Genomic DNA, 22,491 nt, shown 5'->3' with positions numbered 1-22,491 from the left:
TTAGGCCTGTTGATTTTGGCATTACTTAAAATAAACGTTAGAATTAAACATGAAATATTACCGACTTTCTAAAATATTGCAATTCCAATACAATACTGTAGCAAGTCAAACTTGCCATTTTCCAAAAGAGTCATTTGAAATTTAAAAATATTTTTTAAAAGTACCTACAGAAAAGGTCCACATATATAAATGAGTATATTGTATTTAATGGATATATTTTTTTATCCACATTTCTCACGTTTCTTTAAGATATAAAAAATAGATATTTTAATATTTCTGACTTCTGATAATATTTTATTATGACATTTGTTTTAGAATATTTTGTTTAACTAATATAACTTTTTAAAGACTGATATTATTGATATATCTCATTGTTTAACCCCATTAAATTCCATATACTTTGCCATTGTTTTCCCAGTATTGACGATTTTACACCTCTTGAATGTAGTATAAAATTGATTACTATCTAATGATCTATTATTATTAAGGTTTTGACAATTTATACGCCTATTGATTGTATTCGTCGTCAGTGTGTACCTTTTGGTGAGTGCACATAGTGCCTGAAGATGCCAAAAGGCGAAAAACGGATCGCAAAAAACGACTGAAAAATGGAGTACTACAAAAGTTAAATCCATTGGAATTTAAATTCAAATTCCATCAAGTACCATCGGTTGATACTATTAATATTATAACATTGTCTTAGTTTGTTTAGAGTCATTGAACAGTGTTAAAAAAGTAATAATGTATGGTATAAAATGGATTTTGTTGACACTGTCTATTTGAGTTCGAATAGGCAATAAAATAATAGTGACAAAAAACGATTCCAACCATATCGATAACTTTAAAACGACCATTTCAGACTTACGACAGTATTATTGCTGGGGGTGCAATAATAATTATGTATCCATAAAATTCTGCAATTATTTTGTCACATATCCAGAAGGGTAAACAATACTACTAATGAAGAAATAAAAACCACAATGTAGAAAGAAATGATAATATGTTTGAGTGAAATATTTTATGTTTTCGCGGACTGGCTATTTCAAATCACTGGCGTACACGATAGTATAACCAAATGAAGGGCGCTATGGGCCTTTCAATACCTTAACTATGCAAACGACGGAAGGGAAGGTTCGCCGGAGGGTTACATACCACTGGTGAAGGGTGGAGGTAGGATGTTAAGATCCGCCATAAATAGTGCACACTAAACTTTGTCAGATATTACGTATTTGTTTTTATTGAAATAAGACTACAATAATTTACAGATGGTGTTGGTTAGTTTTTAAAATTCAATTAACCCCTGTGAAAACCAAATATATACAATATCTAAAATTATCCAATGAAATCATACATATATTTATATGTAAAATAATATTTTTTTTTCTATTTATAGTGTGGTTTAAGAAGGACTATGAATTTGAATAAATGAACCGACAATATTTGTGTAATAATATGTATTCTTAATCCAACAAAAAAAAATTTTTTGAATGAAAAGATGTGCTCAATTTTGTCGTATCGCCCATTATATACCAAAACTATTATGGTTTAGATTAGGCAGGGCTTAATTGATTTTTAAAAACTAACCAACAATATCTGTAAATTGTAGTCGTAGTTCATTAAAAACAAATACGTTTGACTTACAAAATTTAATGTGCACTATTTATCGCGGATCTTAACAGCCCACCTCCAACCTTCGCTACTGGTATATACCTTTAACTCCGAGGGACGCAAAAACAAATAATATTAGTAGGTAGTAGTATTTAAATAATTGGGTTACATGCAAGTTACATCAACGTATGATAACAACATCAGTACTACGTAAGTTTAAAGATGACGCGATAATCTAAAAGAACTTTGCGATACTATAAATGGTTAAGTACATGTAAATTGTACGTATGCAGTTCATCGTGGGACACTTATTCGTGCGCCGCAGTACGTGAAACATGAGTTCGTATAACATTTTATAAAATGACGAGTTCTTCGTTGAACATTTCACCGTGGAATACATTTGTACGTATCTTACAAAATGCAGCGATAGTTTGCAAATAGTACTGTTCCAATTAGATTAACCCTAACCTAACCTAACCTAGTAAAGACATCTCCACATGTTGTAACATACGTACAAATATACTCCACGGTGAAATGTTCAACGAAGAACTCGTCATTTGATTAAATGTTACACGAACTCATGTTTCACGTACTGCGGCTCACGAATAAGTGTCCTGCGGTGAACTGTTTACGTAAAAAATTCCGGATACGTAAATATTGATTGACGTTTTATTTTTTAAGCACACCTAATAAAACACAAATCAGAGAATAAGTGCGAATCTTGAGTTTCAGAAACTCTCACGTCTCTCGCTTACCGGTCGAATGCTCATACCACTATGCCACAGCTACTACAAGTCTTTATATTACATATAATAGTTACCTTAAAATGATGCTGTATTTCTATCAGAGCTATTTAAAGTATATCAATAATTAATATTATCTTCATAACGGGTATGTTTTTCAATTAAGAATGCAACATTATTAAATATTGTTTATATTTAATCTTGAATAAAAAAAATAAACATGTTCATATATTTTGGTTTCATCTTTTCGAATAAGGTTCTGTTTAACATATTTGGTTAAATTAATGAAATCATTATGAATCGAAGCTGTTTCTCTAAAAAGTCAATATTATTTTTAATTGATCAATAAATTGCAGAAAAGATGTAATTTAGAATTTTGTAGACCTAGATACAATCTTGTTATAAAATTTATTGGATTCAGTGGCATGAAGTAATAAATCTCTATTACAAAATGTGTTTCAATAATAATAATATTTCCTTTCGATTACAAATTATACGTTATTATGGTTTCATCAATATTTTTTCATGAAATATTAAAAATATGTAGCAAGAATAACGAGTCTATAGGTTTTTTAGACGATATTTAAGATTAATCCTCTTTTGGGTGAAAGCCTTTTAAAGCTCATTCCATGCCCCTAGGTCAGAGGTCGACATTTTGTCAAGTGAGAAGAGCCAAATTATCAAGGAAACAGGATAGCAAAGGTACCAGAGAGCCGCAATTATAAAATATAAATTTATGTAAGGATTTTAAGGGGAAAAAGTTCCATATTTTTTTATTAAAAAAAAACGATTAGAACGGCGTCCATGCATCGCTTTTGATAACATTGCTATAACTGGCAAATAGCTACTTAATTTTAATTGAATACATGATTGTAAATTTTCATCCATTATTCTGCTTCGAAGTTTATTTTTATTTGGTTCATAATATGAGAATGTTTCTTCGCATATATATGCAGAGCCAAAGATTCTGAGAATACCGAAAGCTAGTTGTTTTTTAACGCGTCATATGTTTCAGACAAACTATTCCATGTATCAAATAGTATTGTTTCTATTTTAGGCAGTTGTTTTATAGCTGTCCACTTGTGCTGATAAATCAAAATTCATAAGTTATAAGGCTGCTTGAGATGAGGTGAAATTGGAGTTTATATCTGAAGAGCCGCAAACGTCTATGCAAAGAGCCGCTTCTGCCGACCCCTGTCCTAGGCGATGTGTATTTTTCTGACACGTACATACTTTCGCAGAAGTAATTTATTCTGTCAAATACTTTCGGACGTTTTCTACCTTTTGAATATAACTGAATGAATAACTAGTTTATGTTCATCGATTGCCTCTTATTATAATACTATACATAACATGGGTACATATCCAATCACCACTTTGGGAATGAAGTATATTTTTCAATATTAATTTATCTAGTTGAAGTAAAACTCGATAAATGCTGTCATACAGTAATACCAAAGCGATATTAAAGTCGTTAGATTGACTGACTTATCAAATTCAGTAAAAGTACGTAGCAGCAGAGAATTAAGGGGCGATTAGAGTGAAAGTAGCTAGAGGAGGGCTTCATTCAGCAGTTAATTGTTAACGGATAAAAATGATGATAATTATTAAATTGTCCACCGAATCTGAGTAATGCCCAGGTTTCCGAGGCGTACTTACGTAAACTTACGTCTTTCATCTTGTCACACAAACCATGCTTTTAGTTGAAGATACGCCCTAGCAATATATAAAAGTTCCAGATTACATTAGCAAAGAAGAGATTTTTTTCTAATTATAAATATAAACTGTTACTAAATTACTAAATCCTTGATTTTTATAATTGGGGTACAGCCCCCCTCCGGTCAACTACGGCACCATTACCCAACCTTCGCTATGTTATGTGAAAAATGATAACGTCTACCAGTAGTACTAATAGTAAAATATTTAAATTTCATTATCTTGAAAAGTAAATCGGCGACATCCATATTTTTTATTACTTTTCATTGTGGAATTCATTCATAAGAAATCTATTAGTGAATATTTCAGATCAGAAGCAATTTTTTTAATCTTTGAATAGAGACTATGTTTTGAGAACCAGGTCGCCCCTAAATGTAATGTTTCTGCATAGCCACCTGTGTACCGAATTTAATGTATCTGGTTATACGGAAAGTAAACAAAAATAAAATTGAGGTTGACAGAAAAATAGTTCATCTGTTAGCATGCCTATATTTTATTACAACGTTTTTATTAGCTCGTATTCTTGTTTGTCCGGTGGTTTTTTGTCCAGTACAAATCTTGACATTTGAAACTTTTAGAATATATCAAAACACGATGCAAATGCAATCTTTTAATACTTTTATCCATCTTTAAGTAGAATTGAATTCATTTTCAATTAATTCTGTTTTGTATGAAACGTTATTTCGGAAGAAATCCGTAATCCAATCCACTATTATTGGTTGCTAAGGGGGTGGTCCTAGCAACTAAATTAATAATATATACGTGCGTTACTATGTAAATCAAAATGACATTTCAGTATTCTATATTTGTTTGTTTGTTTGTTACAAAATAGCAAAAAAATGAATTGCCTTCTTTGTCCTAAATTATTAATACATAGAATTGTCAAGTTTATATGATTCAACAAAAAATTTAAAAACGTGGTATATAAAAAGTTATTTTTATCTTGTAATTATTATTATATTAGTTTTGAAATTACTATCTACATTTTGCTTAACTTGTTTAAACAGTGGATTTAAAATAGTTTCGTTGGCGATTATGTAAACTCCGTTACATCTATTTTTATTCGTCGACCGATATAATGGCAACTAATACGACGTAAAAACAAAACGATAATTTATCTATCACACGGCTTGATAATATTCGGGACACACCTTACAATTTTTTGTGCAACTATTAACAAACACATGGTGTTCTTTGGTCCATTTTTTTTGAAGAAAGCCTTCTACTATAGAGACAATAGATTCCTATGACAATCATTAAATTTATAATACTACAACTCTTGGCGGGTCCTGGTTTCCTTTAAAAACTTCCTTTATCCTGGACGACCCATCACCGACACTTTCCGGTTGCGTTGACAGAACATTCTTAAACCTCCAGCCATTTCAGTTTCAGCCGAAATCTTTTTTTGTCCTCAGGAAATGAGTATAATTATAGCCTACTTTATGTAACTCATCCGTTATTTTTGTAAAAATCGGATCTATAGCTGTATCTACATTTTTATATGCGAAGTGATCTTTTCACCCTAATAAACTATAAATAGTTCCTCATTATCCATTGATCTCTAGATCCCATTATCTTGAACAGTCCCAAAGATTTATTTCAACTCACCACTCAAGGATATTCATATTTCTCACATTCTATTTGCTGAGTTCCCAGCATTTTTAATTCATATGTTAATACCGGGTGCAAGGGAGTTTTATATACATATAATTATTTTTTTTTCCCTTGAGTACCTCATTTTTCAGTAGCCTTTGGGCAATGTTGATCAGGTGGTTTATTTTGTCGCTTATGTTATTTATATTCGTAAATGAACAGTTTCAAATGTATCGCCACCAATGATAAGGCTGCTGCTATATTTTTTATTCATGCATTGTGTATATTACTATGCACATAATAATATTATTATTTATTTAACATTGCACCTTCATTTGTGTTGCTGAGTTTCAAAACATGCTATAATGTTGAGAAAATCAATAAAAACTTTTTGAACTAAAAAGGTTTTTGAATGTTTCAGTAGTGTTATAGCGGGTATTGATAGACGCATTGATTTTATTTCATAAATGACAGTTAATCGTAGCGGATTTTGAATGAGGCGGTACAATTTTCATGTAGATATTTTAATAACGAATCCATCGATATATATTATATATATCTTAAATATTTCAAAAAAGTGTTAGAGCGGATTTTGAAACATTTGTAGAAATCTGTTCATCTGTTATCACCAGCAATATTTATTGTAGAAAACCGTCAGTCAGTAAATTTTATAGGTCATTCAATGTTTTGCAACTAATATTTTTGATGGACAATCCCATAAAATATCAAATATTATACATAACACTACATTTAAGCTACCAAAATGGTTTTATCATCAATTTTAAAACAATGACATCTGTGATTTTTTTTTTTTATAATTTATATTATAATATATATTTATATATAATATATTATTGGTAAACATTTTGGTTTTTAAGAGACAAGGCGTATATATTTATTTTTTATAGATAAGCCAAATGTTTAATTTCAGAGGCTCTTGTGGCGCAGTGCGTAAGGTGCTGGCCTTCCACCAGAAAGTTCTGGGTTCGATACCCGGTGAGGACACAATATTTATGTGTTTTTATCAAAGCTTGGGTGTTTGTGATTGTCCAAAATTACTAACAACCACCTTGTACAAAAAATCAAGGACATGGTTATTAATAATTCTAAAAAAAAATGTTTAATTTTAACCGTTATAATTATGGCACCTGAAGGACCCTTAAAAATTACGATTCTCCGTAATGTGATGCAATTAATGATAATAATGCATTTTAATGCTTTTTAGGATGGGTATCGCTTTCGCAATTAGGTGCATGAAATAAAATCATGATGTACACTAACTTATATCCACGCGCGCCGCGGCTTCGGATTATTAAAGTAAATAATTGGTTTCTTTGTGCTATTATAATTTATGCAGCCTGGAGGCTTCATCTACAACCTGATGGTAAAATGTCAAACTTAACAAAGGCTCCGCGGATTGTTACATCGAGACGTAACAAAAAAATTATGTACTCACCAAAATACCAACATAGCATTACTTTATAATATGTAGGTTATGATTTGTTGATTGTGTAATAGTAATTATTTTATTGGGATTGCAAAATTACTATACTTATAGAAGTTTGTATTACTTATAGCATTTTTGAACAAAGCTTTAAGCTTTCGATTTCAAAAGTTCTGGTAATAAACCGATCAATTATGGAATAGCTTTTGGTCGATTACATCATAGGAACGTAGTTGTAAAAATTAAAGCATTTATGTTCATAACTCTGCAGTTTTTACTAAACTAAAGTTGTGATTATATTGAGATGCACGTCGCGTACAGTCACGCTGTTACAGCGACAAATTTAATCTATGGTTTCGTCATCTTGCAGAATATTTTGAACGATCACTATCTCTGTAAATTCTATGATGGAGAGTGCCAATTCTAATGTATTAGTATTTTGAATTATTGTTCATTATTCATGGTCATTTCAATTAACTTTAATAGTTTATACTGGTGCGTACGTTAAAATTACTTTCGATATTACATCCATAGATAATATTTTGAACAGAATCCAACCTGCAGACCACAGATAATATACAACATTCGTATGGAAAATACATACTGCCAACCGCTAAAATAAAAAATACGCGATTTTGACATAAGTTAAAAATGTGTAGGCATGTAGGAAATGATAAAAAAATGTTCATTCAGTCATCCGGGTGTCGATGCAGTGCGGTATAACGTGAGGTGACCGCATTATTGTTCTGGTGATTTCAGCAGATGTTCGTTTAAAGGTTCAACATGGGCTACGGGATGGGACCATCAGTCTGATAACATTTTAAGCACCAATAAAAACGACATTATACATTTTTTTTCCCGTAGCGGTAGCTTACTGTGACGTCACGTGATAGTACGCGACGTGCAGCATAATATAATTACAACTTAATACACGTCTTTGCCTGAATACCTCGCATAAAATTAGATCAAATGTTATTCATTTGTATTAATTATGTAGTGATAAATACAAAAATAGATTGCATTATTGTCACCCTAGAGCCGGAGTGCAAAGTTATGAAGCGTATAACTACTCTAATATAATCGAGATTTTAATTAAGATTTTAAAGAGGACATATACATTCCCATAACCAGATTACGTAAAACTAATTTTCAAATTACCATAAACATTGATCTCATTGTATCACATGATTTATACTACATCACCCACGGCCTGCCGTAGGAGTGAGAGAAAGTGACGGCATGAATCCAGGTACTTTAAACTGTGGCGTAGTTTTATCTTACGGTCACGCAGTAGCAGTGGCGCACTCAGGATTTAATACTGGGGAGGCCCAAGGAGGAGAATGTAAATTAGTCCCAGCGGCTCTTTTTCTTCTTCATATAATTATTTTTACATGTTTTCACAATACGGCGGTATATTTGTACAGTTTCTCCTAGTTTTTATTAAATTGAAGGCATAGTGGCGGTAACCGTTGAGCGTGTCATCAGCGACTGGCGGATTGGAAGTGACTAACAGCGACCATGCTGGACATGTTCACCTAGTATGCTAAAACATTTCTCAAATAATATCGGCTGTGCTACCCGCTTGGTCAAGAGAGCTACAATAATTATGCCGAATTCCACTGAAAAAAAAATGTTTTTTTGATTTACAGACCACCACCGACTGTAGTGGGTGTTGTCGTTTTTTTCGCCGAATGTTTATCGTCGATTTTTGGTTTTTTAATATTGAGGTTCCAAAATAGTAATTGAAAATGGACAAAAAAAAGTATTATTGCATTTAACTTACACACAAACCTACTCAACACAACACATCCTAATTTCTCGTTTATCGGTCTTTTGTCTAATGCACTCGGTGTACCTACACCATGGCCCCCTAATCCTGAAACGGGCCCTAAGGCTAGGATATTTCGTGGGCCCTCTACCTATCGCTAAGATTAAAGGCAGTGTGAAACAATACAATAACGTTTTTCAAATTGTGTTTTAGTTCAAATTAAGGGTACTTTTACAGTGAATTATTGGCGATTTTTAATACATCTACTTTAATAATGGAGCTGTCGAGTATCGACACATAATAATCAGAATATATATTGCACAATTATATAAATTAAAATGTTGATGGCTATGAAGTATAATAGCGACTTTTTTTACTATTAAAGCTAATTTATGATGTGTGTTTATCTCACTTATCTGGTCAACCCGACAGCCCGGGGCCGCAGGCTAGAACCCTGTCAGCCCTCCCCAGCCATGACCTACACCATTCTGGAAGGCGGGTGGATACCGAGAATTTTTTGACAGTTCCATTAGGGATTGGGTTTCTAAAAAAACCGGCATTAGTGTTTCGAAATTAAAATCTAAGAATTTTTTCTTAAAGGAGTGTTGGAGAATTACAAATCATTTTTTTGCCGTGTTTTTATTTGTCTAACCACAAGGTGTAATTTATTGGCTTTCAATTTCAATGTTTAAAATCATTCTGATAATTTTCATGTTTGGGGGGTGCCAAGGCCCTTAGGCCCTGCCCCTGGGTGCGCCACTGCGCAGTAGAATTATTGCATGGTAGGATAATAGTGCAAAATTGTCCAAAAGAACACTAAAACTTTTTACTTTCACAACGAATGGAAAATAGAGTATTACTTTGTAATTATGAAAGACAATTTAGTGTTGTAAAATTCGTAACGCTTTTGTGTAAGCCAAATTGTTTCAGTTGAAACATCATATAATGTGATACTGTTATTATTGATCTCTGCCAGTTTTAATACTGGACAGTATACTAATATCACAGCCTATTATAAATTGGATATGCAAGGTACCTAACAAACTTTTTTGGTGTCCTTCGTAGTACAGTGCGTAAGACGCTGGTCTTTTATCTGGAGGCTCCGGGTTTGATTTCCGGTGAGGTCATAATATACATTAATGTGATTTTATGTGATTTTTCACTTATTTTACTGAATTGCGTTAATATACGATAAAATTGTCTGAAGAACAAAGATGGGATGGAGTGCTTTCGGACTTCTGAATAGTATCTTCAAGAGTGACCTACCATTATATCTTAAGCGTAGGGTGTTCAACCAATGTGTGCTACCCGTGCTCACGTATGGCTGCGAGACGTAGACCTTCAACACGACATATTATGTCTACGAGAGGTGTATGTTGGGCATCACGCCAAAGGACCGTAAGAGAAACGAATGGGTTAGGAAGCAAACAGGAGTACGCGATGTAATAGACGTTGCCAAACAGCTGAAATGGAGATGGGCGGGGCACATTGCTCGGCAAAAGGACGGCCGCTGGACAAATGCCGTCATGCAGTGGTACCCAAGGGGCACGAAACGGCCACATGGTCGCCCTAAAAGCCGGTGGATTGACGAAAGCTGGTAGAGTTCGGCGGAAATACGTGGCAGCGAATGACACAGGACCGAGAGAGTTAGAAAAAGCTTGAGGAGGCCTTCATCCAGCAGTGTGATTCCGGCTAATGATGATGGTATTACTAATCACTACTACTATCATTGGATCTCATGACCTGTTTTACTGTTAAAAAGAAGAAGAATATGTTTATACCTACCGTTACCTAAAAGCAACCGTGGGAAAATATGGAAAATTTGATTTTGAGTTGAGTATGCAAATCGATTGCTGAAACCTATACCTACATAATGAATAACTGAGATTTTTTAATCAAATTTTAATACTCCGTTTAAAAGAAAAATACCATTGTTGCATTTATTAAAAAAAATGTCATATAACTTCAAGGCAACAGTGGGATAAATGAAATAAACCAGAGAAAAAATAAAAAAAAACATATATTATGGTTAACGATTATTTTGATTTATATAAAAAAATAAGGTTCAATTATCTCTAAACTAATATTGTTGACTTACCTCACTGTTACTTAGGTATATAATTTGAAAAAGCGTCTTAAATATTATATTAGAAAAAAAACAAAAAAAAAATCCAAATGAGATTTAAACCTTTGTACAATAATTGTTATCCAGGCAGTGGGCTCTACTGATTAGGCTACAGATGTAATCTCTATATATCAGTGGGAATTATTAATTGTAATATTAATACTATTGATCTAGGATACTGATGGAATTTGAATTTAAATTCTAATAGATTTAAGTTTTGTACTATTTTTGCGACTTGGGTTTCGCCTTATGTAATAAATTAATACTGTAAAAGTTAGAATTGACTGTATTCGTGTTGTCAGTGTGTATTTACCTTTTGATGACTGCACATAGTGCCTGAAGGTGCCGAAAAACGCTTAAAGGAGTCGCAAAAACGCCTCAAATGGAATAGTACAAAACTTTAGAATGGAAATTATTTGAATTAAAATTTTTAACACAAATTCAGAACATCAAATCAAATTTATTTATTTTACATATAATGAACATAACAAATTATAACATCAAAGCGTTCACGATATGACATAAAATAAATGTTTATAATTTTCAAATATAAAAAATACAGAGAAATGTGAGTTAATAATATAATAAGTAATAAAATAAGAAATAAAATAAGAAAAGAAATAAAATAAAATAATAAAAATAAAAATAGATGGAAGCACACAGAGTGAACTTTGATAGAACCTATCTTAAAAACTTATAAAACAACGTACACCTGAATTCGCTCTCACGTAAGTGGAATATATCAATATCCGAAGCGATTTCATTAAACATGGTTATCGCCCTCCTAATTGGCATTAGTGGCCGGCCCTCCCTCACCCTGCAGCGATGCTACAAAAGCAACATACGTGCTGCAGGTCTGACATGGCGGGAGGCACAGGAGTTGGCGATGGACCGAGGGAAGTGGCGCCAACTTGTGCTTGCCCTATGCCCCAATGTTGGGACGTGACAGGGTGAAAGAAGAAGAAGAATTGGCATTACTAATGGCAGGCTAGTTCTGCACCTTGTGAGAACAAACAACGGATGCCCTCGATTCCTAAGGTAATTATCAGAGACACACAAGCCAACACCACCAAGAATGGCATAGTTTACATTTACGCCGCGTATAAGTCTGAAAAAATATGTAGCTAAATAAAGATCCCTTCTAAATTTTAAGCTATGGTATGTAAGCAAGACAGTCGGATAGAGCCACGGGTAATATCCATACAGCCGAAAGTAAAGGAGTCTCAAAAAAATCTTTTGGACTCTCTCCACCATAAGGCCGTACTTCAAGTGATGCGGCGCCCAAAAGATAGACCCTCTCTCAAGTCTGCTTCTTACTAAGGAGTTATAGAAAATGTTTAGTACCGTAACATCCGAAAAAACCCGGGAAGTACGCAAGATAAAGCCCAACATCTATAGCGCCTTTTTACAAATGGTATCTATATGACACTTAACGTCAGTTTACTGTCAAACGTAATTCCAAGATCTCTTACAGATGATATTCGCGAGAAAACTCTGCCATGCTGAAACGTAATAAGATTACAACACCTACCGTGGCTAAAATAGATATTAATCGTACGTTTAACACATCCGGAATAGCTCAATACAAAACAGCGGTAAAAACATGAGGATCTCATCCCCGTAGGCTTTTAATACCTACAAACAGTAGATCCCTAACCACACTACCAGAGTTACCGGGGGAAGGTTAATACAATTTTAAGAGACAGGAATCTAGTCCTTTAAACATAATTCGATACAATAAATACCGTAGAGTCTTGTCGCCATCTTGTTGACGGGCTCGCCGAGCAGCCCGTCCAAAGTACGTCCTTCCTTGCTCGTATCTCACTATCAACTATCTTCAGAGTAAAGCGTACGCCTCTCAATCACGCGTAGCCAAGCTGCCAACTTAAAAGTCTCTTGTTCGCAGTATCGCCAATCTAACGACGTCTCAAAAATCCTCATTGAATGTTGCCAGTGTTTAAAACGTATATTATACACAAGCCTGTGAATAATAACGTTACAATGCATCGATTACCGGAAAAAACAATACTCGCGAGGCTTTAGTAAACGATAAAACATTGCATTTATCAATATTGAAGTCCAGTTTGTTACGCCTCCCCCAATCTAATATATTATCTATATCATGTTGGAGTTGACGACAATCGTCCAAGGTGACAACTTCCATGAAGAGTTTAAAGTCATCAGCAAACAACAAAAGCATAGTATGTGTCGCACACAATATCACACAATATAATAACGTAATACCGTAAGAAACTAAATAAAACAGACATATTACATCAATAAACAATCTGGCCAGTTTTCTTTTGCGTTTATTCCAAATAACTTACACTTTTTAATCATAGCGTATACATAAAAAAAATATGATGCCGCATAAGATATGGGATAAAAGCAGCTGTCAATCATCTTCGTGGGCTTGGCACACAACGTCGCGTCAGAGCAATTAATACTGTGAAAGTGATTTTATAATAACGGGATATCCAATACAATATTGTATCAAGATTATTAATTATTTTCTTAACAGCATAATGTATACGGGCTATCAAAATATTTACACTTACGATTGTTATAGTAAGAGGCTTTTGTTATGTTCATCATTGAAAACTGTTTTTGTTACGCGTTCCAAAAATAGTTTTAAATTTGGTCGATTATTTGGGCTATGTGTAAGTATCAGTACGGATTTAGAAGAACAAAAAATTACCATGTGTAAATGATAACTATCTAAAATCTAAAGCATCGTTTGTTTGTTTTCACAGGGTGCGGAACCTAACCTATAATGCAACAACTGTGTTCAAGCAAAGTCGGATATCAATATATTTCACTTGCGTGAGAGTGAGTTTCAACGTCGGTATTATATACCTCACCCGGTGTACTTCCTTGTGGGTAGTTATAATAATATATAATTTTGTATATACTTTTTTTTTAATTTGTATGTTTTAACTCACAGTTTCTATTATGTTAGATACTTAGTCAGTCTTATATCTTTCATGGTACGTTTTAAACGTCTTCAACTTGTAATTTGTAATCCTTACTCAATAAAGAAATTTCAATTACAAAATTTCGAAATGAGGATAATGATAATTGATAATAATAACTTTAAGAAGAATAACGAATAAATTTATATTATTTAATAATATTTACCAAAAAATATTTCATAATTACAAACATAAACTTGGTACATCGACTGCATATCATCATTGATTGATTTAAATAGTGGAACAGTTTTACTTCGAAAACGAGTAGTTATATTTTTTTTATTCTACTGCACATTAATTGAACAGAGAACATCAGATTATTGTTAAGGTTACTATCGTGGACTGTATTTACATCAACATCATTGCATCGCTTTCTCTCGCTCAGTGCCTCTCTGAGTATATTGTCTAATTTAAATTGTCTTTAGTGTGTACCTATTAATTCATCAGTAGTAATATCGTATCATCTTACAATTTTCCGTAACTATACCTGACAAGTGTGCTCTTTTTGTCTGATCTCCACAGCCTACCTATTTCAAAAAGTCACCCTTCGCCACTATACGATTATAATGAAATTTTTCCATGCATACACGTATAATTTAATTAGAAACTTATTACATTATTATTTATGTTCAATAAATTTGCTGATAATGAAGAGGTGACGTTAGACCTGGCTCGGCCACGTGCTACGGATGCCAGAAGAGAACCTCAACCTATCTTTCCTGTTCTTCAAGCCAACCAGATTCTGGCATCCTGGAAGGCCGCTAAATACTATCCACAGAGTGTATACGGTGGAGCTATGGGACGTTGCTTTGACCTGGAACGAAGCAAGAAGACTGGCGATCGACAGAGATTCTTGGAGGCGCCGCGTGGTGTCCATATGCTCCAATTAACGGGCGGATATGGCCAAAGAAAAGAAAGAAGAAATAAATTTGATATTTTACTATCAAATTTTTATTTGAAATGCGTCTTTGTAAATGTTTTCAATAATAAATTATAAATACTGACGTTGCCACTAATCCACACAAATAAATACTGTTAATTTACATTGTACAGCTTACATTGCACAAACACTTCGATAATTCTACTTCAAACTAAGTGGAAATATTTTAAATGTAACGTACAATAAATTTAGTTTTTTTGCTTATCAATAAGAAAGCAATGTAACTGGACAGTCATTATTATATTTATTATTTCGCATGAAGAAACTTAGCACCTTTATCGTAAGCTAATAATTATTGTAAAATAAAAAAATAATAATATTGAATAATAGCATATATGGGTAGGTGTGTTATAACTTTGATAAGGTGTGCCCAAATTAACAGATATAAAAAATGGCCCAGTTAAGATTTCGTTCATTGGATATAGATTATTTAAACAGCTTCTGAAGTCGCAAAAAAATATACAGTGATAATATTATTTACAGTGATTTACGATGTCTAAGTAGATATATTTTTAATTGCAAACAAAAATACATACTTAATAGTATATTATTTTTGCATTCAAATTACATAAATAAAATATTAATGTCGCAACATTATAATATAACCTTCGGAGTGATTAATGAACATTATAAAAGTCAGATAATTTGTATCATATTAATAATTATTTGTAATAAAAATTATACATTATAACTTTATCGACAAAAACACTATTATAATATAGTTGTTGAGAAGCTTTTAAAAGGCTACGAAGTGACAAAATTAAAAGTTTACGGAAGAAATTAAAAAAAACAGTTTTATAAGCATAAACATGAAGATTGACTCTCAAATCAAAGTCTATGAATAATTTTATTTATCTAAATAACGCTTTATGCCCACGATAGTCCAGCGGCTTACGCGTCGGCTTATAATGTCGTAGGGCCCAGGTTTGAATTCTGGGTCTGGAAAATACACATATTGTTTTTTTAATTTGTGTTCAAGTAAGAGTTTTTTTAAGAGGATTTGTGTTAGTCAGAGTATGGGCATAATAGGTTGAGCAAGTGGCTAACATCCATTTATCGTAAAAATAAGATCGGACATGGTCAATAAAAAGAAAAAACACAGTTAGTAGTGGCTAATCATAGCTACAAAAATGGGAGATAATATTATGGTTTTATTACATAGATATTATGCTACATTGGAGGTTTCTATAATGAATAATATTTATGTCATATACCTATATAGAATATTAAAGGTTTTATTAAAGCAAGCGATCTAATAAATAAACGAGGAGATATTTTTTTACAAAATTGTCATATATGAGGTTTTAACAGTTTGACTAATACGTACATAATAATATATTCAAAAGAATTTATACTATACCACGCGGAAATCTTATTTTCAAGATATTCAGCAAATAAGTAATGATTTGGAGGGGTGTATCTCGGAGGGTTTGTTTTGACTTTAATTAAATTCGGGAAAATTGAATATTAGATATATCTTACTTTTTACATACCTAATATTATAGAACAAGAAAATATAAGACATAATAATCTCAGCAAAAACACAGATGAAAGTTTATTTAATAATTGTCAAGATATCAGGACACTTTTTTGTTATAGGAGAAAGAATTAATTTACTTTATGCAATGACTTTCGTCGGGGGTAGTTTTTTTTTAAATTTAATATCGGCCGACTAACTGTTATCTTTTTCTTTCATCTACGTGGGGGTAACTAACATAGCGGTATTTTTTTATCGTCATGCCAAAATTCTCAGAATTTGTTATATTGTATTGGACAAGGGTACCTACTGGTGTATCATTTTTCGATCGTTTGGTTACAAAATTACAAATATTATCATGAGTCAAATAATTATTCTCCTGTTGAGTATTTTTGATGGGTTACTTATGCATACTTTATGATTATAAAATAAATATTAAATGGTATTCACAATACAAACACATTATTTTCAAGCTGCTATTTAACTCATGTGATAAGCTTTTTTAAGTATGTGTACTAAAATTTATCTTTGAATGCATAAATAGTTAATCGTCACTGTACGATTGGTTTGTCGAATAGACCAAATGTCAAATGTTCAGGTGACGAAAAACAAATTTCATTGTCCTATATTTAAATACATCGAGGTGTTTAAATTGTTGTTTTTGCAGCATGTGAATGCTGTATTAATTACAAAGTAATTTAAAGAAAAGGATGGTTCTGGTCCATTTAGATACAAAAAATCATTCTGCATTAAAATGTCGATTACGACAAAAACGGATATTCGACAAACCAATCATATAGCGACATAATGCTATTATTTATAATTGTTAATACTTTTTGATGAGGGTTGAAATTAATCTTTTCAATGTGGGAGAGCGTTAGTTGGTAAAATTATAAATTTATTTGTATTCAAGTTACAAACTAGATAACTTTTATATTACAATAATATATGCTCTTACAACCTGCCAAAACTATGTCATTTAAACTAATTTTGTTAAACTAATTAAATCATAAATGCATCATAGTAATAGATAATAATTGTTTGATATAGTTAATATTATATTTTAAATCAATTTATTAAAATGAAAATAAAATTTTCTGAACCTTTGACAACACCTGTTTTTTTTTTCATTTGATTGCTTAACAAGGTAATATGCATTTTAGTGCATGTAAACGATCACTGTGTAAAAAAAATATTATGATATGCAATTAAATTGCGATGGTTTTTTGTCGATTTCATAATTAAAAATTTTGTTTTTTATGATTAACAAAAAATAGAGATATTAATTATTTTTGTCTAAGTATATTGAGTGTATTTTTTAATATAATTTTGATTGGCACCATTTTAATCACAATTAACATGCATATTGTTATGCGATACCTGTCAAAAATATGCAAAAAATAATTATAAATATTATCAAATATTATGAAGTATTCAAAGAAATACATTCATGACAATGAAATATATTTATCCATATTTTTCAAACATGTAGGTACTGAAAAGAGCAAAAATTTCTATATTTTTGATTTTTAGGGGTTTTAGTATTATCATTTTTGAATATAATATTTCCAGAATATAATATTATAAATGTTTTAAGAACAAATAATGGATAGAATCACATAAAAAGGTGAAGAAAGAGTGAATGTCTTCTGTATCGATAACATTAATTATTAAATATTAAAAATATTAAGTCACTCTACTAAAAAAGTGTTCCTAATATTCTCAAGACCTTTAAAACAACCCTTGTTTATCGTTCATGAAATCCCCATTGCGTTTATTCAAACAATAGGGGAGAGTCAGCCAAATCTGATAGTTGATCGAAAATAATTAGCACTACTAAAAATATGTTTTTATTTTGTTTCAGAATACTGGATGCAGTTTGGTGGTGAAATGGTAATTAATTATTATTATTTACTATAGATAGTGGAGAATATTTTATTATAATATTTTAAGTCATATTTCCGTATTAATTATCAACGTAGCTAGAATATTGATATATCCTATGGTTAGGTTATAAGATTAATGATTTTTTTTATTAAGTATATCATGGAAGATACAAACAATGTAATTTTTAATAATTAAAAGTCATTTCCTGCGAAACAGTTAATTAATATTTAATTACCATATTTAAATAACATGCTAATTAATTATATCTAATGGCTATTTAATGCCGACACGGCAGCCGTGTCATCAGCACTGTATGAGTTAAAGGAAATGGTTTAACTGACGTCACTTCGTATTGTGAAATTATATATATATTTTCTTTATATTTATTACTCATTACTTGTGTTTCGGTAAAATATTTTCGTTCAAGTAAAATACGTATATAATTAAAAATTTACCAAACTTAATCACCTAAAAACTAAACGAATTCACTCTTGGTTGTCTACTAATAAAAAATAAAACAACCATGTTTACTCTTAAATAAGGCATATGGATCTTCACGGACTGGAGAATATACTAACAGGCTTTTTACGTGTTGGTTTCTTGCACTAAATCAAACTCACATTGAAAAAATACAACATGATTTATTTTGTGCCCAACCATGAGACGACACCCACACACTGTTTTTAAAATAAAGTCATCGTATGTACACACCGTTTAGATTATAGTGCATTATATTTTATTGTATTGGATCTTCAATCTAATGTAAATCTTGTTTTTATGGATGTTGTTAGGCATTCGTTTAGCATATTATAGGTTAACATATTTAAAAAATCAGTATCTGAACCTATCAGAATATGCAGTTGTCAAACCCACAACTCGAATCTTTTAAAACAGACTACTTCTGCTGCATGCCTCTGCTACTCAATATGTTTTTTAATTATATATTATGGAATGACATCAATAAATTTGATAACTTTAAAACATTATTTATTTTCTTATTAAAAATAAAGCATTTTGTAAAATGTTAAAGCAAAAAATTAAAGATCTTTACGAAGTAGTCCACATTGCCAGTTCATCCCCTACCTGCCATTTACGAACGCGGGGCGGCGCCTATGTCACGAATAGGGCGCACTTCAGATCAATAAAACACACCTGACGCATGCGCGCGTCACTTCCGTAACAAGCTGGCGCCGCGACGCTCGCCACTAGAGCGTCGTCAGTCGCCGGACGGACGTCGCCAGCGTCGGACGCCTGGTAACCTGCGGGGCGCCGGAAACTGGCGTCGGTTTTCCACATACGTGAGTAATGTCAACTTCAAACACTTCGTATCACCAAATAAACGACGACCTCTGGGAGTTTTATGTCACCACCTACGCACGCTTTTCACTAGTATTATATATCTATCTACTGTACATTATATAATATATTTTTAGATTTTACTTACAAAATATTTATAATTATTTATTTGCTTTCAATTTTTTAAAGTATCAATAAAAACTACTTAAACCCACCAAGTAAAAGTGTGGGAATAATAAAAACAAAACTTAACATTATTAGTAAAGTTGTAAAAGGGCAACATTTTTATGGAAACTATAATTATTCATCTAAAATATAAATAAATAATTATCTTGGATTATTATTTTTGTATTTGAAATATTAGCCATTTGTCTGAAAGAAATGATTTATTACTAAATATTCAAAGTTTTGAAAAACTTTGTCAAGGCAATAAATTTAAATGTAATACTTCTAGTAAAGAACTTGGTTTAGTCTTATTACATAGTAAGGTTTTTTTAAGTATGTCGCAATAAATTATTTATATTTATATACCAATGTAATGTTTAATATATATATTTTTATAATGCAATTTACACACAAGTTACTACTATCGTAAAACTATAAAAAAAGTATTTGCTCAGTATTATGTGCAATATATTTATACCTACACTTCTTTTTATTAAAATGTTTATTAAAGAAAGAAAAAAATATCGTTAGTAAGTGATTTTTTTGCAATAGTACTAATTTATTATAGTATTTAACTTTTGAAACGTAAAAAAACGTTACAATTATTCGAATTAATTGTGATTCATCAATTAGCTTATTTTAACTGCCGAAAGTTTACGATTTGGCAAATTAATGGGCATTAAAATATAACATGAATAATAACCAGTTAACAAATCGATAAAATTTTAAGAAACATTACAGTTTTTTCAAAATAATAATTACTTAGTTTTCATTAGACTTATTTGCAAGATATTTTGATATTTATTATTATATTAATATGTATATATTAATTATTATAATAATATGTATATATTATTAAGATATAGTAGAGATTTTCACTTGCATTGCCAGCTTTAATCACAAAATATGTATTTAAAAATCTTTTCATGTAAGCACTAGGGTATTTAAGAAATCTCATTTTTAGCTAAATTAATTTAAAAAACTTATCTATTATAACGAATTTTTTTTAACCAAATATCTGTGTCAAAAAGCGTAATTTTTATTGTTTATAAAAGAATAAATTAATATATATTTTTTAATTTGTATTTTAAGAAACAGTAATTTAATTCACGTTTCTACGATAAACGTAAAAAATCAAGCAATATCCTTATTATGAACGTTGTTGCTTTCGTGTTAAAGATAATAATATCTACAATAAATAGTTTTAAACAAATAATTAATATAATATGTATGACAACCTTATATTCACTGTATATATTGTATATACCAATAAATATGTTTGAAAAATGCATGGTGTGTTTTTAATGTATATATTACTGTGTTATAGGATTTTTGGAATTATTAATGAGACGGAAATAGCTAAATTTTGTATTTTGTTTTAAAACTTAGGTCAATTACTATTGAAATTAAGAGGTAAAGTAGTGTGAAAAACTAAATATATACTTATCTTTAATTAAAAAAAACCATGATGTTACTTTGATATATTCGTTATTTATGGTAAAAGCGTATTGGAAATATGAAATAAAAAATATAAAGATCGTACTTTCCTACTGTCATCCAAAAGTATTTCTAAGTAAGTTGGCATTTTTTTTATTTTTATAAGTAAAAAATAGTTAATACAATTGCATACGTACCCTGGAATGTGCAATTTTGTCAAATTTACTTGATTTTAAGCTCCACTGCACTAAGGGTAGATTCATGTTCAGAGACCGGTCTGGAAAATATAACGTTATTTTTTTTATATATAAAAATGAATTATTAATCCTACTGTAGAATATTTATCGGATTAGAGTACAATAAAATGTAATATATACAAGCACGAGAGAAAACGATTAGTATTGTTTCCGATTTACATGATAACACATTATTTAAAATAATATGTAAGTCGTTTATTCATCGATTTGTAACAAAAATATTTAAAAACGTATTCTTCATGTTGAGACTTTTTTGAAAAACCGAGGCTTTTTTAAATTACCGGCAGTCTAATTTTCCTCTGCTCTTTACTATACATACTATTACAGATAAATTTTATACTCAAAAATGTACCTTTATGAAATATTGTAACTTCACATTTGGTACACTAAACATTGCCATAATAATGTACTTAACCTTATTAGGTAATAACAATATTGCGTACAAAACTAAATAATATCACATTTAATACTATCGACCGAATGTACTTGATGGAATTTGAATTTAAATTCTTTAAGTTTTGTACTATTTCATTTGAGTCGTTTTTTGCGACCCGGGTTTTGCTTACTTAAATCCATTAGAATTTTAATATCAGATTTTTAAACAAGTAATCAAAGTATTTTGGTTTAGAACCGCAATATCGAATATAGGTAGTCAAATCTCGGGTTTTGCTTTTCTGGTGTAAATTCGAATAGAATACACAGATAAAATAAGATAGATTTAAATATTTTTTAATACAGGATTAATTGTTATCAATAAACCAACCGTTGACAATAGGTACCTATATGTATTTAAAAAAAAAAACATTAAAATTGTGTTGCCCCCACACATTTTTTGTAATTTGGTATTCCAGTTAATAGAAACAAACACAATATTTCTGTCCATATTCGAATGAGAAGTAATTTTTCATTACCGCCTAAACGGTCGAATAAAATTTTAATAAAACCGGTTCCCAACGAGGCAACGATAGACCACGTTTTTGTTTTAAAATAGCGGTCCTTTCGCACGTTGCGTTGGTGTGATGCGTTGAGCATAGCGCTATTCTGTTTTTAATGATAATTTGGT

The 22,491-nt window shown here is 31.1% G+C and overlaps 1 protein-coding gene and 1 long non-coding RNA gene across 2 annotated transcripts in view; both read left to right on the top strand.

Moving 5' to 3' along the window:
* LOC147077626 (uncharacterized) overlaps positions 1 to 22,491 on the top strand; it is a 306,465-nt gene that overhangs the window by 47,261 nt on the left and 236,713 nt on the right. The gene's annotated exons all lie outside the window — the stretch shown is intronic.
* Positions 1 to 22,491, top strand: part of LOC147077628 (uncharacterized) — a 249,881-nt gene that overhangs the window by 41,101 nt on the left and 186,289 nt on the right. The window contains exon 3 of the mRNA XM_085940116.1: positions 18,251 to 18,279. The gene's annotated coding sequence lies outside the window, so the exon portion shown is untranslated. The remainder of the gene's footprint in view (positions 1 to 18,250; positions 18,280 to 22,491) is intronic.

Source organism: Rhyacophila brunnea, unplaced genomic scaffold, assembly GCF_057557595.1.
Source record: "Rhyacophila brunnea isolate RB1 unplaced genomic scaffold, BYU_Rbru_1.0 scaffold_12, whole genome shotgun sequence".
Taxonomy (NCBI): Eukaryota; Metazoa; Arthropoda; class Insecta; order Trichoptera; family Rhyacophilidae; genus Rhyacophila; species Rhyacophila brunnea.
This window is presented reverse-complemented; position numbering and strand designations above follow the sequence as displayed.